This window comes from Rhinolophus ferrumequinum, chromosome 18 (genome assembly GCF_004115265.2).
Source record: "Rhinolophus ferrumequinum isolate MPI-CBG mRhiFer1 chromosome 18, mRhiFer1_v1.p, whole genome shotgun sequence".
Lineage (NCBI taxonomy): Eukaryota > Metazoa > Chordata > Mammalia > Chiroptera > Rhinolophidae > Rhinolophus > Rhinolophus ferrumequinum.
Genome location: NC_046301.1, coordinates 35,153,803 through 35,166,449, shown reverse-complemented (window position 1 = coordinate 35,166,449; position 12,647 = coordinate 35,153,803). Strand labels below are relative to the sequence as shown.

The 12,647-nt window shown below is 37.5% G+C and overlaps 1 pseudogene; it reads right to left on the bottom strand.

Annotated features, from left to right (window-relative positions):
- Positions 1 to 1,419: 1,419 nt before the first annotated feature.
- Positions 1,420 to 4,667, bottom strand: LOC117038437 (mitochondrial inner membrane protein OXA1L-like; annotated as a pseudogene).
- Between the last annotated feature and the right edge of the window lie 7,980 nt (positions 4,668 to 12,647).

The following is a 12,647-nucleotide window of genomic DNA, read 5'->3' as shown; positions in this document are numbered from 1 at the left end:
CAAGTTCAGTGACTTAAGTGACAATGAATCAGAAGCATACTGATTAGGTTAACTCTGAAATGCCTATGGATTTAAAGATTAACAGGCAAAGAGGAAAAACACATGTTAGACATTTACAAAGGGAATGCAAACTAAGCATCTTGAGTCTATCCGTTTGAGTCTGTGATATTATCACAAGTTATAAGATAACAATAACTGCATTGCTATGTTTATTTTCATTATAATTTTTGTCTCTGCTTAATATTAAGATTGTTAATTATGGAGACAAAATACAAAATTGAATCAAACAATCATTCTATTACTAAATTTTAAATGTTTTAGTTAAGTGCAATGTTTGTTGATGAAACACAAATTGGGAGTTGGCTATCATCGTTAGAAATTTTTTCCAAGTTTGTATGTTTTATAACTTGGGATTCTTTCTCTTTTACTTAAATATAGTTGAAGTGTCTCTTTTCAGAATAAGCTTATTCGGCCCTCCCTAAAAATCACATGTATACAGTAATAGCAATAAAAAGAAATTGGAGACGTTTAAATGTATTATGAGTAAAACACTATCATGACAAAATCCATTAACTAGAAGCAAAAAGTTGAAGCTATGGAATTAAATTAATGGTGCTAAAGCGATGTTGAGTTAATGACTTTTTTTCTCTTTAACTTCAGTCTATAGAACCAAATTCGGTAGTTATTGAAGATCATTGGAGGTACCAGTATGGGCGGGGTGATTAAGCAACTAAGATGAGAACCGAGAAAAAAGGCATAAGTTATGCTGAGGTCTGTAACTGGGTCACAGCAGTATCTGCTTTTGAACACTACTACCCTGGGAACTACGGGAGTGATGGTTTAACTTCCTTCATTTGAGATCGAAACAAACCATTAACAACCATATCAAATTTTTACAAATAGCCAAGATAGTGATGAACTTGGTTTTGTGAAGACTTAGTAAATTCTAATTAACTGACTTCGATTTCATGACCGAATGACAAATTGAATGAATGAAGAAAAATAGTTGAGAGTTTTGCTTTTAAAGAAGAAACTGATTTTCTTTAAATTGATATTTTACAGTAATGTATCAACTCAGTTCCTATATATATATATGATAGAATAATATATATAGGATATAATATATATAGGATAATATATATGTGTGTGTGTGTGTGTGTATATATATATATATATATATATATATATATTAAATTTAATTTATAGTACAGAAGATTACTAATTCTGTGGCTGGGAAGATACTTGGCCCCCCAATACTATTTTATACTTAGGTGAGAGTCTGTAGTGGAATCCACTTCTAAAACAAACATCTCCATGCTGCCCAGTTTCTAGATCTGGGGCAAGGACCCAGTGCGCCAAATCTTGTTCTAAGGCGAGTCTTTGAAGAGAGTTCCTGCCAATCTGAGCAGGCAACAGAATTTAGCCACGCGTGTCAGGCCAGGGCTGCTTAGACTTTGGTTTGTTGCTGCTGTTGGAGGTGTTGGGAGGGGCATTTCCGTCATAAGGGACCCCTGGCTGCTAGCTCTAAGTTGCTCTGCGTGCGCCGTTCACCCTGTTGTAGCTGATGTGTGATTTCAACATTCTGCCAGCCTTTCTGTGGGGGTAATTTGTTGGAGGCCTGCACGACATGCTGGGGCATTTTAAGTCCAGTGCGTATAGGTGGAATCCGGAGGCAAGCCACCTGGCCCAGGGAGGACGCATTGGAGGACAGCCGAGACATGTGCACTGCCGAGGGGAAATGGACAGTTATGGGCACGCCTGCCAGGGGCATCGGTCTCATCACGTTTCCCATCCACCGAAGGTCAGAACTTCACACACCAGGCTCAGCACCTAGCTCATGGACACCCCGCATTGTAGCGGTGACCAGTGGTGATATGTAGGTGAGGTCAGATAGTGTGAGATCCGGCAACCACCAGAGGCCACTATCTGTAGGCCGGGCACAGGAAGCTTGGCCATTTCTCTCACAGCAAGGAAGAAGGAGATGAACATGGGGGCCTGGCCTGAGTCAGAAGGAGAATGAGAGACCTAAGGAGTTTAATAGCATGCTTTTTCTGATAAAACGTCATGTCCGAGGAGGCCCTGTAAAACTCAGCGTGATCTTTGCTAACCTGGCCTCTCTAATTCGAGTGGGAAACTTCTAGATCTCTGGCAAATGGCTGTGGATCTTGGCTGCTTCTCGTTGGCCCTTCACAGTGAGAGGAAATGCCAGGCAGTGGGCAAAACCTGTACATGCAGCCATGGCCCCACACCGAGGTAAGTGTAGGTTCACATGCATGAAGTCTAGTGACCCCAACCCCATTTCAGCAAAGCTCTGAGGTGTCCAGCAGCCACCTCAGTTACCGCTGTGGGTGAGGGAGTTGCAGGAATGAGACGGGGGGCCTGAATCTGGGCTTCTGCAAATGAGATGGCAGAGATATTGAGGCCGTGGGGACTAGGGGCCCCCAGCATCGCTGGCTGGGAACAAGAGCGCTGCAGTAGGTAGTGTCCGGCGGCCACTGCGTGGGCCCTGACAAGCTGTGGGACTGACCCTGGGGCCACGGCAGGCGCGGAAGCTCCTGGCCTCAGCACATCAGCACACCTGTCATTTTGCCGGAAAGAGCTCAACTCTGTTACTATTTAAGTTATGAACCCCTAAAAATTGACTTATATCTTCTATCATCTCTACGTTAGAAATAGGAACCCTTATTTCTCAGTTTATATCAGTGGGGAGTGAAAAGACTGATAACACTTCAAAACTAACATTGAAGTTTTAAAACCCTTAAAGGACAACAAATATGAAGAGAGAAAACAAAAAGATTAAATGTTGACTTACTTGGTTCAAGATTTTGTAGAAACTATTTCAATGATCTAGTTTCACATAAGATCAACAACTGTATTCTCAGTGTCCCCCAAAAAAGTTTCCTTTTACTTCTTCTTTGAAACTCGAAAGATATTTAAAATAATCTTTGGGGTCCCAATTAATTTTTACTCCTGCTACCAGTATTATATAACAGAATTGCTGGGGGGTCTCTTAATAATTTTGTAACCTTTTCTTTGAAATCCATTGAAATAACTGAATTGGACAACAGGCATAATCTGTTTATTGCCATTTTCATGTGACCGAATGTCACATGATTAGATTGTTTCCAATAATGAGTACCAAGCATAAATCAAATGGTTAGTTGATTATTACATATTTGTTGGGTGCCTATGCATTATTAGTCACTGTGCTAGGTTCTGGGTATACAACCTTGAGCTAGATACATATGATGCCCACCCGTATGCTGTCCATGTTAGCTGAGATGACAATTATAACTAGGCACAATTGGAGAAGGAGTGCTTATGAGTACTTAGCAGGAGCACGTAGGTTGTATTAGTGGGGAGGCCAGAGGAAGATTTAGAGATAACTTTCTGGTGGAAGTAATAAGTAAACCGAGACCTAGAGCAAAAGTAGGGAGTTATCCAATACAATGGAGGCAACCGCATCATTGAGATTTGAGAGAAAAGAGTGAAGACTAATTCAGGAATTGAAAGAAAATTTATCCCGTAGAGACTTGGTTTGAGGACAAGAGATTCAAATTGAGACTGGAAAGGAAGGTGATGAAGAGCCTGGTGACAATTCTAAGAAATGAGTCTTCATCCCAACACCAAAGGGATATGAGCATTCAAAGCAGGGGACTCACATGATCATGATTACATTATGTAAATGGAGAAATTAAAATGGTCATTTTGTGATTTTGCTGAGGCCTTGAGACGATAAGTGCCAAATACTGTGAGGGGTAAACTGCCTGAGGAGGACTTCAAAGGGGGCTCAGATGAGAGATTTTGTGACCATCAGCTTCCAGACTATAAAAGAAGGTGGACACACAGATGCCAAAGTGAGAGGTTGGAGACACGGTTTATGTGGAAAGAATCAGTGCTGTGAGATGTGTCACCTCTCCCTTTGAGAGGGAGGTGGCGTTCCATGGGGATCTTTCAGATAGCTTAATATTTGTCCCCCACAGCTTGGGGCCTGAGAAAGACAAATGATGAGATTCTGGCTGCAGCAGCCTGTAACAGCAGTATGAGCTGTGATGTCACTTATGCAAGGTGACATAAAATTAACCATTATATGCACAATCAGCTGTAAACCCATTTACAGCCCTAGAAATGTAGATGTAAACACACAAACATGAAATGGACATGTGAAAGCCAACGTATGTTCAATGCCAGTCAAGACAGAGCTTTTGTGTCCCCTTACTTCTGTCCTTTCATCTACTCCAACAGTGGAGATGTCAAAAACCACACAGCTACCAGGCAGGAAATCTAGTCAGGTCCTGGTCCCATGGCAGGCATCCCACATGCAGAAGGTCAGGATGAGAAGAATGGGGACATCTTTAAATTTCAGAGCTTCTATTATTTCCCTGGGATTGACGTATTAAGTACTAACTCTCTGGGGCTCTCTGAAGTGACAGAGGACAGGGGAAGGAGATCTCATTCCACAGAGCTTGTAGGTTTGTAGGAACAATAGGGGAACGATAAAGTTGCTTTATCCCGAGTGTACTGTACTTTAAGCAAACTGGTTCCAGTTAGAAGGATGTCTCTGCTTGCCATGTGAGAATGATTTTAGCATCTTCTAGTTTGATGCTCTGTGAGTTAGGTTTATACATGTTACGGATTGTTATATCTTCCTGGAGAATTGACGTCATTCTCAGTTTGTAATGCCCCTATTTATCCCTGACAATTTTCTTGTTCTGTAGCCCAATTTGTCTGAAATTAACATACCTCCATCCACTTTCTTTTGATAAGTGTTTGCGTGGTATATCTTTTTTCCATTCCTTCGCTCTTAACCTACTTCAGTTTTCCTATTTAAAGTGGGTTTCTGATAGACAGCGTGTAATTGGCTTGTGTTTTCTATCACTTCATAATTTCTGACTTACAATTGGTGTTTTTAGACTATTCACATTTAAATTGATTATTGATATCATTGGATTACAATCTCCCATGTTTGTAACACTCTTCTATTTGTTGCACTTGTAATTTTTTCTTTAGTCACCTCTTTTTTCCTCTTTCTCTGGTTTTAATTGAGTGTTGTATATGACTCCATTTTATCTCATGTTAGCATATCAATTATATTATCTCTTTAATTTTTTTTTAGTGGTTACCCTGGACTACCTGCAACACTTTAAAATTTAAGTAAATTCTTGGCTTCACATTTTTCTTCTTAACCAAGTACTATGAATTTCTCCTAAAAAACTCACATAATATGTTCTTCTCTTTATTAATGTTCAGAGAAGATACCTCACACACCCTCTTCCTTATACTCAGTATAAATATTTGATATAGAATTTGCTTATTTATCAAGCTTACTAAATGTAGAATACTTTTATTTCTATTTTACTCTCATTCTAGTAAGGGTAAAGCTTTTCTTTCTTTTTGTTTTTGGTTTATATCAGAAACCAGCCTATTAGACTCTCATTTTGAGAAGCCTTTGGGCATTTCTCCGAAGTTTTAAATTTAGTCAACTTGAGCACATGTTCTATATCTCTGCACCCCTACTTTTGCTTAAATCTTGGAGTATTTTGTTGACAACAGCTCCTAGATACATGTATAAAGATGTGTTTGCCTTTCATCTACCAATTTAATGAGGGGAGTTATTCTGTTGGTCCTAATGCAGAGAATAGAAGTAGCAGCAGCAATTCTCTGTGGGTTGAGATTCTGGTCTGTTCATCGCTTCTGTCAAGTTGGCCGCAGACCTCCTCTCAAATGCAGATCTACTCTTGGGGTACTGATAAATTCACAGAACTAGACGTGCTTCTTTCCTTCTTTTGAAATGTTGACAAGATCTATATATAATAGATGAAATATATGATAGATGAAACAGATATTTCTTTTTATCAACATCTTGTTTGAGCTGCAGACTGGCTATGGAAGATCTAAAATTTTGTTTTTGACAACCAACCGCAAATGATGATACATATAGGCTTTGAGGATATTTATTTTCCTCATCTTATTTTTTTCTCTCTAGAGGCCATTTTATATATTTTTTCAGCTGTTCTTTTTTTGGGGGGGGTGATGGTCTATTCGTTACTTAAGGGCTAAGCTGATTTAAGACAATAGAATTCACATCTTCTGAATATTTCAATGTGGTAATACATCTCTCTTTGGAGTCAGGCTGCCACTTCTGTGTGACTCCAATTCCTTATTATAAAATGGGCATAAAAATGACATCTACCTCATGATGATGACATAATCACTTGATTAACATGGGTCTGGGAAAGTAAGCGGAAGAAGAAAATGTTTACAAGTCTTAGCATAACCCTTTCCTATGTTTCTTTGCCCTGGGTTTTATTTGCACTCAAAATACTAATCTTAGTACTAAGATCTAAGATTCTACAGAATGAGTAAAGGGTCAGTTTTAAATACACACATACACACACACACACACACACACACACGCACACACAAACAAGCATTTGATTAGAATGAGAGTACTTTAATCATTTCATCCTTAACTTGATCTTATTTCTTACTTCACCAGAGAATCACCACTGACTTTATTGCATCTGACATTTTTTGGACGTCAGACTAACCTGTCCATTTTCTCAAAGTGAGAAATAGGATGATATGATAATCCCTTTAAAATCTTTCAGCCACTTCCTAGGGATTAAGTCTGAAGCTTTTCCATATAAGTGCCCTAGAAATTGGCCTCTACCTCACTTTCTAGTTTAATTTTCTCTTAGTCTGTCCCTTGCAATCTAAACTGTTCGTTACTCTTTGATTATACAAGATTTTCACATCTTTGCCTTTATGGCTTTGTTCAAGCTATTTCCTTTGATGAGAATGCCCTGCTCTATATTCTTTCTTCTCTCAATTAACTCCTTCTGTCTCCAAACTTGCTCTCTTGAATCTGTTCTTCACACGACAGCCAGACTGATCTTTGGAAAATGCAAAAATCCTTTAAATAGCTGCTAGTTGCTCTAAGGAGTAGCATGCAATCTCAATATTGTTTATAACATTTTCTTCAGCTTTCTGGACTCCTCTTTTTTTTAGCCTGCCTCACACTGTGTGGAGTCACTCCAGCCCTTTTAGATGATGTTCCCTCCTTTTTTTCAGATGGCTTCCTAGTGTCCCCCTCAAATCCTGGACATGGGGAAATGTCTAATCACCCCTCAGGTTTAGGATTGTCAATAAAATACAGGACATCCATCTAAATTTAAATTTCATAAAAACAGCAAATAATTTGTTGTATAGTATGTTCTGAGTAGTGCATGGGGACATACTTATACTAAACAAACTGTTCTTTATCTGAAATATAGATTTAAATGGGCATTTTGTATTTTTACTTGCTGAATCTAGCAACCCTTCTCACTTCTCAGGTTACAACTAAGCCTTCTCTTAGAACCAAATAATGAGTTCCCTTAACATTTTGGATATCATGGCTCTAACCATAGTATATTGACATCATTGTTTATCTGTTTTCTTCTTCTACTAGATAGTTTTCTCTTTGGTGACAAGGGCTGTATATTTATCTCTGTATTATCGGCAGCCATTACTAGAGAGAGCATAATGCCTGTAGCATAGAAACCATTGAACAAAGATTGCGTAGTAAATGGAGAGATGGATGGATGGACAAATGAATGACTATCTCATCAAATACCCCTTTTCTAGAACTTTCCCTGATATCCTCCAGAGCAATATTATTTGGTAATTATCTCTGTATATTGGTAACACTTTTTACATCTTTCTTTCATAGCTCTTATTGCATATACTCTATGCATAACACTTATACCTGTTTGTTTATATGTCTATATGTCTTTTTTTTTTCATTTCATGGTTGTACTTTCTGCCTTCTGGTAGATGCTAAACAATGGTTGTGACTTAAAGAAGGGACATGTAGTCACTCTTTGGAGAGGAAGTGTTTAACTGAATATGAATATAATATCCAATTATTGACAAGGAATGTGCTTTTCAGTAATGTTAATAGGAAAATGGTACCCACTAGAATACCTCTTGGTTAATATACATATAGTTTCGGGTGTACAAAGCAATATGATAGTTAGATATTTATACCCCTCGCAAAGTGATAACCCTGCCATGTACTACCCCTCTGACATCGTTTATAGCTGTTACAATACTATTGACTACACTCCCTATGCTGTACTTTACATCCCATGACTCTATATACATATAGACACATACAGGGGGTGCCAAAGAATGTATACACATTTTAAGAAAAGAAAAACTGTATTAAAATTGTAGTATTCAGTGTACGTATACTGATAACCAAAGATGAATACAAGTCATATTTATACATCTTTGGCACCCCAGGTATGTATAGTTTTAGATGATATTTAATACTATTCTACTCAGCCTCAAGTGTACAGTGCAGTGGTCAGGCATCTACACCGTCCATGAGGTGATCCCCCTGATAAGCCCAGTACCCATCTGGTACCCTACATAATCTTTACAACATGATTGATTATATTCCCCGTACGGTATTTCATATCCCCGTGACTATATTGTGACTACCAATTGGTGCTTCCTAATCCCTTCACCTTCTCCCCCAGCCCCATCCCCCTCCCATCTAGCAACAATCAGGGTTTTTCTCTATATCTCTGAGTCAATTTCTGTTTTGTTTGCTTGTTTATGCTGTTCTTTAGGTACCACATCTTTTTCAGACAGATAAAAACAAAAGATTAGTTAGACAAAAGTGCCCAAGACAATAACATAAGCTAGTATTACATACAAAGTAGTGTGTTATTTGATTTAAATGTATAATCTTAATTAAGTTTCATAATTGCCTTATGAAGTAGGCACTAGTCTCTCCATAGCTACATATTCAAGATGTGAAAATTAGGCTTAGAAATGTCCCCAAGGTCCTATATGTAGTAAATAGTAGAAAACATCTGTTTCCTGTTAAGTAAGCCCATACTGTTTAAAAGATCCTGCACCATATAATATGAGACATGGTTGAAGGAAAAAGGCTTATTTAGCATGAAGAGAAAAAAAATGATGTATAAATGTGGTCAGGTATTTGGAGTATTAGATTTTTGTATGTTTCCAGACAGCAGAGTTAATACCAATGGGAAGCATGTGGCCAGATAAGAGTGGACATTTTCTAACACCTGTGGTTATTAAGTGTAAATAATTTATGTAGAATTGGAAAAAATTAGATTTGGAATGTAATTGGTTTCCGACTCTTCTACAAAGTGTCGTATCCACATTTCTAGAAGATTTAGGAAGCAATATATTAAAGGTGAGTTACAGAGGGGATTCAGTAGGTAGTTTACATTAATAAATTACATTGTACAGATTTAGAGATTAAAAAAGATATATTGGACATTTGCTACTTTAAAGATGTTGGATTTAATGGTATTATAGGTAAAGAGTTTCCTGGCTGAAACTTCAGAGATTTTTATAAATATCTATAGAACTGGCAGTAGCTGGGAAGAGATGACATGTTACAGGTATAAACATTTTTAATCTCCGAGGAAAGGATTTAAATACCTGCGTTGGACATTTTGTTTCAGTGTTTATGGTAATCATCTAAAAGGATCCTTTAGCAATACAAAGTAAGCTTCCTATTGTTCTTTGAGAGCATTTTGAAATAATTGTTACCTTTAATGAAGAGCTAGTAGACTGAGAAAGGAAGCGTACATTTAGGATTCTACATAGTCGTGTGTTGTTGAGACAGAACTCTGTCTCCACTGGCTTTTCTGCTTATGAGGGAGAAGAATGTTTCTTTTCTCCATGTGGATTTAAATTGTACTTTTTTCTCGGTAGAGTTGCTTGCCCTGTTTGTTCTTGTTTGAAGATCCATTGACAGGAGATAGGAAGTGGTGTTCTAGAAGGCTGAAGGAAGGAATTGTACTAGATTGAGGGAGTTGAAATTCAACTTATACTGTGCCAAGGATGACCCATACTGTCATTCTACATAGGTCAATATCCAAGATGTGGGGTATACTGGTGTTGGAGTATTTGTTCTGATATGATTATGCTTTTGGAGCTACTAGATAAGACTGTTATGCACATGTCTTGATTATATGTTGATCCCATGTTGAGGGAAATCCAGGGCTAAGGCTGGGGCCGCTCTTTGGTCTCAGTTATTGAGACCTGATTCTGACGGTTAACTTTTTTTCTAGGGCACGCTCATTGGCTAGATTAAGATATTCCCTGTCACAAAGAGCTAGGATAGAGATTGAAGGGGAAGATAGCTCTGTACATATCCAAGTATAGAGGCCTCTTCTCCAGGAATATGGGCTAGATCCTTTGAGCCCACAAAGTAGCCATGTATGCTATAACTTAAAAGATACTGTGTTATCATTCTCTCATGTAAATGGATGCACGATTTAAAAAATATCAAAAGGTACACACTCCTTTGTGTTGGGAGAATTAACAGGAAGGCCAGTACCATGCCTGGGATATATGATAAAAGGCAGGCAGTAACAACTCTTCCTTATAAGCCTTCCCCTCATCATCCTGGGACAGTGTGCCAGTAGCCAATGACCCTAGGATCACGGGCAGTTTGAGAACTGCCACAGGTCATTCTGAGAAGCAAGAGCACAGAGAACAGCAGTGAGTATCAAAAGAAGCCAGAGTCCAAGATACAGACTAATGCAGAAAAACCCATGAGGGGCCACCATGTCTGGTGACTCATTAGGAAATACTAGGGGGCCATGAAAATGCTGCCATGAAAGTATTCCATTCAGATAGCCCACTCTTAGCAGCTGCTGCCCCTCTAGGTCCCACAAACCACTTAGTTTGTGCCAAAGTCATGTTTCTCCCAGGATGTTGTCAGCTATTGTCTAAACACCATAGGGTCTAGTGCCAGCCTATTCCTGTGATGCATGGCTCCTCTAATGGAGAATTTCTAAGGATAATGTAGGTCAAACAACACAAAGGCCGAGATAAAGTCCAATATGAAGAAAAGAAAGAGAATGAAGTGTCATTGCATGCATCCCTGACTCATACTACTTACTCTCTGAGCTGTTTCTTCCTAACAGTGAAAGGAAAAGAAAAAAAAATTAAGTAATTACCATTGGTATAAGAGACATTGCATTAGATTAACACATTATGAAAATTAATCATTCAACTGTTTAAATACTTGCTGATAGCAAGCAATGGGAAAAATAAATATATACATTTAGAAATAGCAAACATATAATTTCTAGGTATAAATGGATTACCCTATGCAAAAGTAATGATGTTTAACCAGATCTTGCTTTTTAAATAATTTTCCCCCCAATAGGAGAGATGGACTTATACAATCTATTAACACTTTTCCCCAAATTCACTTTTTCATCAAGAGCCATGTATTGAATATTAGGTAGTCAAAATCAAGTAGTCAATGTTTGATTTTGAAAGTGTTGTTAATTGACTCCTACAGAGGTTTAGCTAAGGCAATGCAAAAATCAGTTGAAAAAGTAGTCACTAAAGCACTGAATGGAAAGGAAAATGTCAATTTTATTTGATTTTAATTGTTTGACTCAATTTAGTGATTTAAAACTAAACAACAAACAAGAACCAATTTCTAACTCCATCTCCATTTTCCAAAGAGTGGAAGGAAACTCTCTTTGTTCCAAATAACTAGTACGTCCAGTTGTTTCACATTACAATTGGTGTTTGTTTCCTTTAATATGACAGTGGAATACAACTTGGTGCCTAATTTACAGGGTTATAATGAAGAAAAAAAATGAGGCATTATATTTAACACACCTAACAGATGCCGGGTATATGGTAAAGACTCAACTTAATGGTTGCTCTTAAGTCACTGGGAGTAAAACAACATGGATATCATTAATAAACATTAGTTGAAGGAGAAAATTAACAAGGTTGATGTCTATGGAAAAAACATAAAGGTTGCACAAAATGAAAAGGTGTAGAAGGTAAGAAATCTTTAAAAAATTGCAAATGAAAGACAAAGGCACATACCATCAAATAAATCATAAGAAGACCTTCAAGAAGAATGCATGTTTTGTGAAGAAATATGGACAGTTTCTTAAATATATGTGAATTGAGAAGACAGGAAAGGAAGATTATAAGCCCCTTGAGAGACATTGAAATGAATTCAATGACAGGAGAGGCAAATGCAGCAAGAAAAACGAATGACTTATTGGTTTTAGTGCTCATCGGGGAAAGCTTGAAGTTGTACTAGAAAGTGAAAAGTTTCCCAGAGGGAGATGGCAAACTCCTAAAACCAAAGAACTGGAAAATCATTTACATAGGTAACATCTCATTATAATGAAACCTACAGTACCTTTAAATTGTTTTATTGGGGGAAAATTTTGTTGAAATGATTTCAGGTGTGAAAGCCCCTACAAATTGATAGATTTGGGCGTAATAGTCAGTGGATATCTGCTTTATGCTCACAGAAGTGCATCACAACATTATTTATAATGGAGATGTATGGGGAGTTCTGTAAAAGCAGAAAAAAAGGAGAATGGTAAATACATTATAAAATTTCTATGGTGAAATATTTTACCAAAAATAATGCTTATAAAAGACAGTAATAATGTCCGTAAATACATATGATATATTAAATAAAAATGCATATACAGAATGATTGTGATTATGAAAGATAAAATAACCAAAGGAAAAAAGACTAAGCAGAGTCATAACAAAATATTAAAAAAAAAATTGTCTCTGTGCATTGAGGCTAGAGATTATTTTTATATTTTTATACTTTT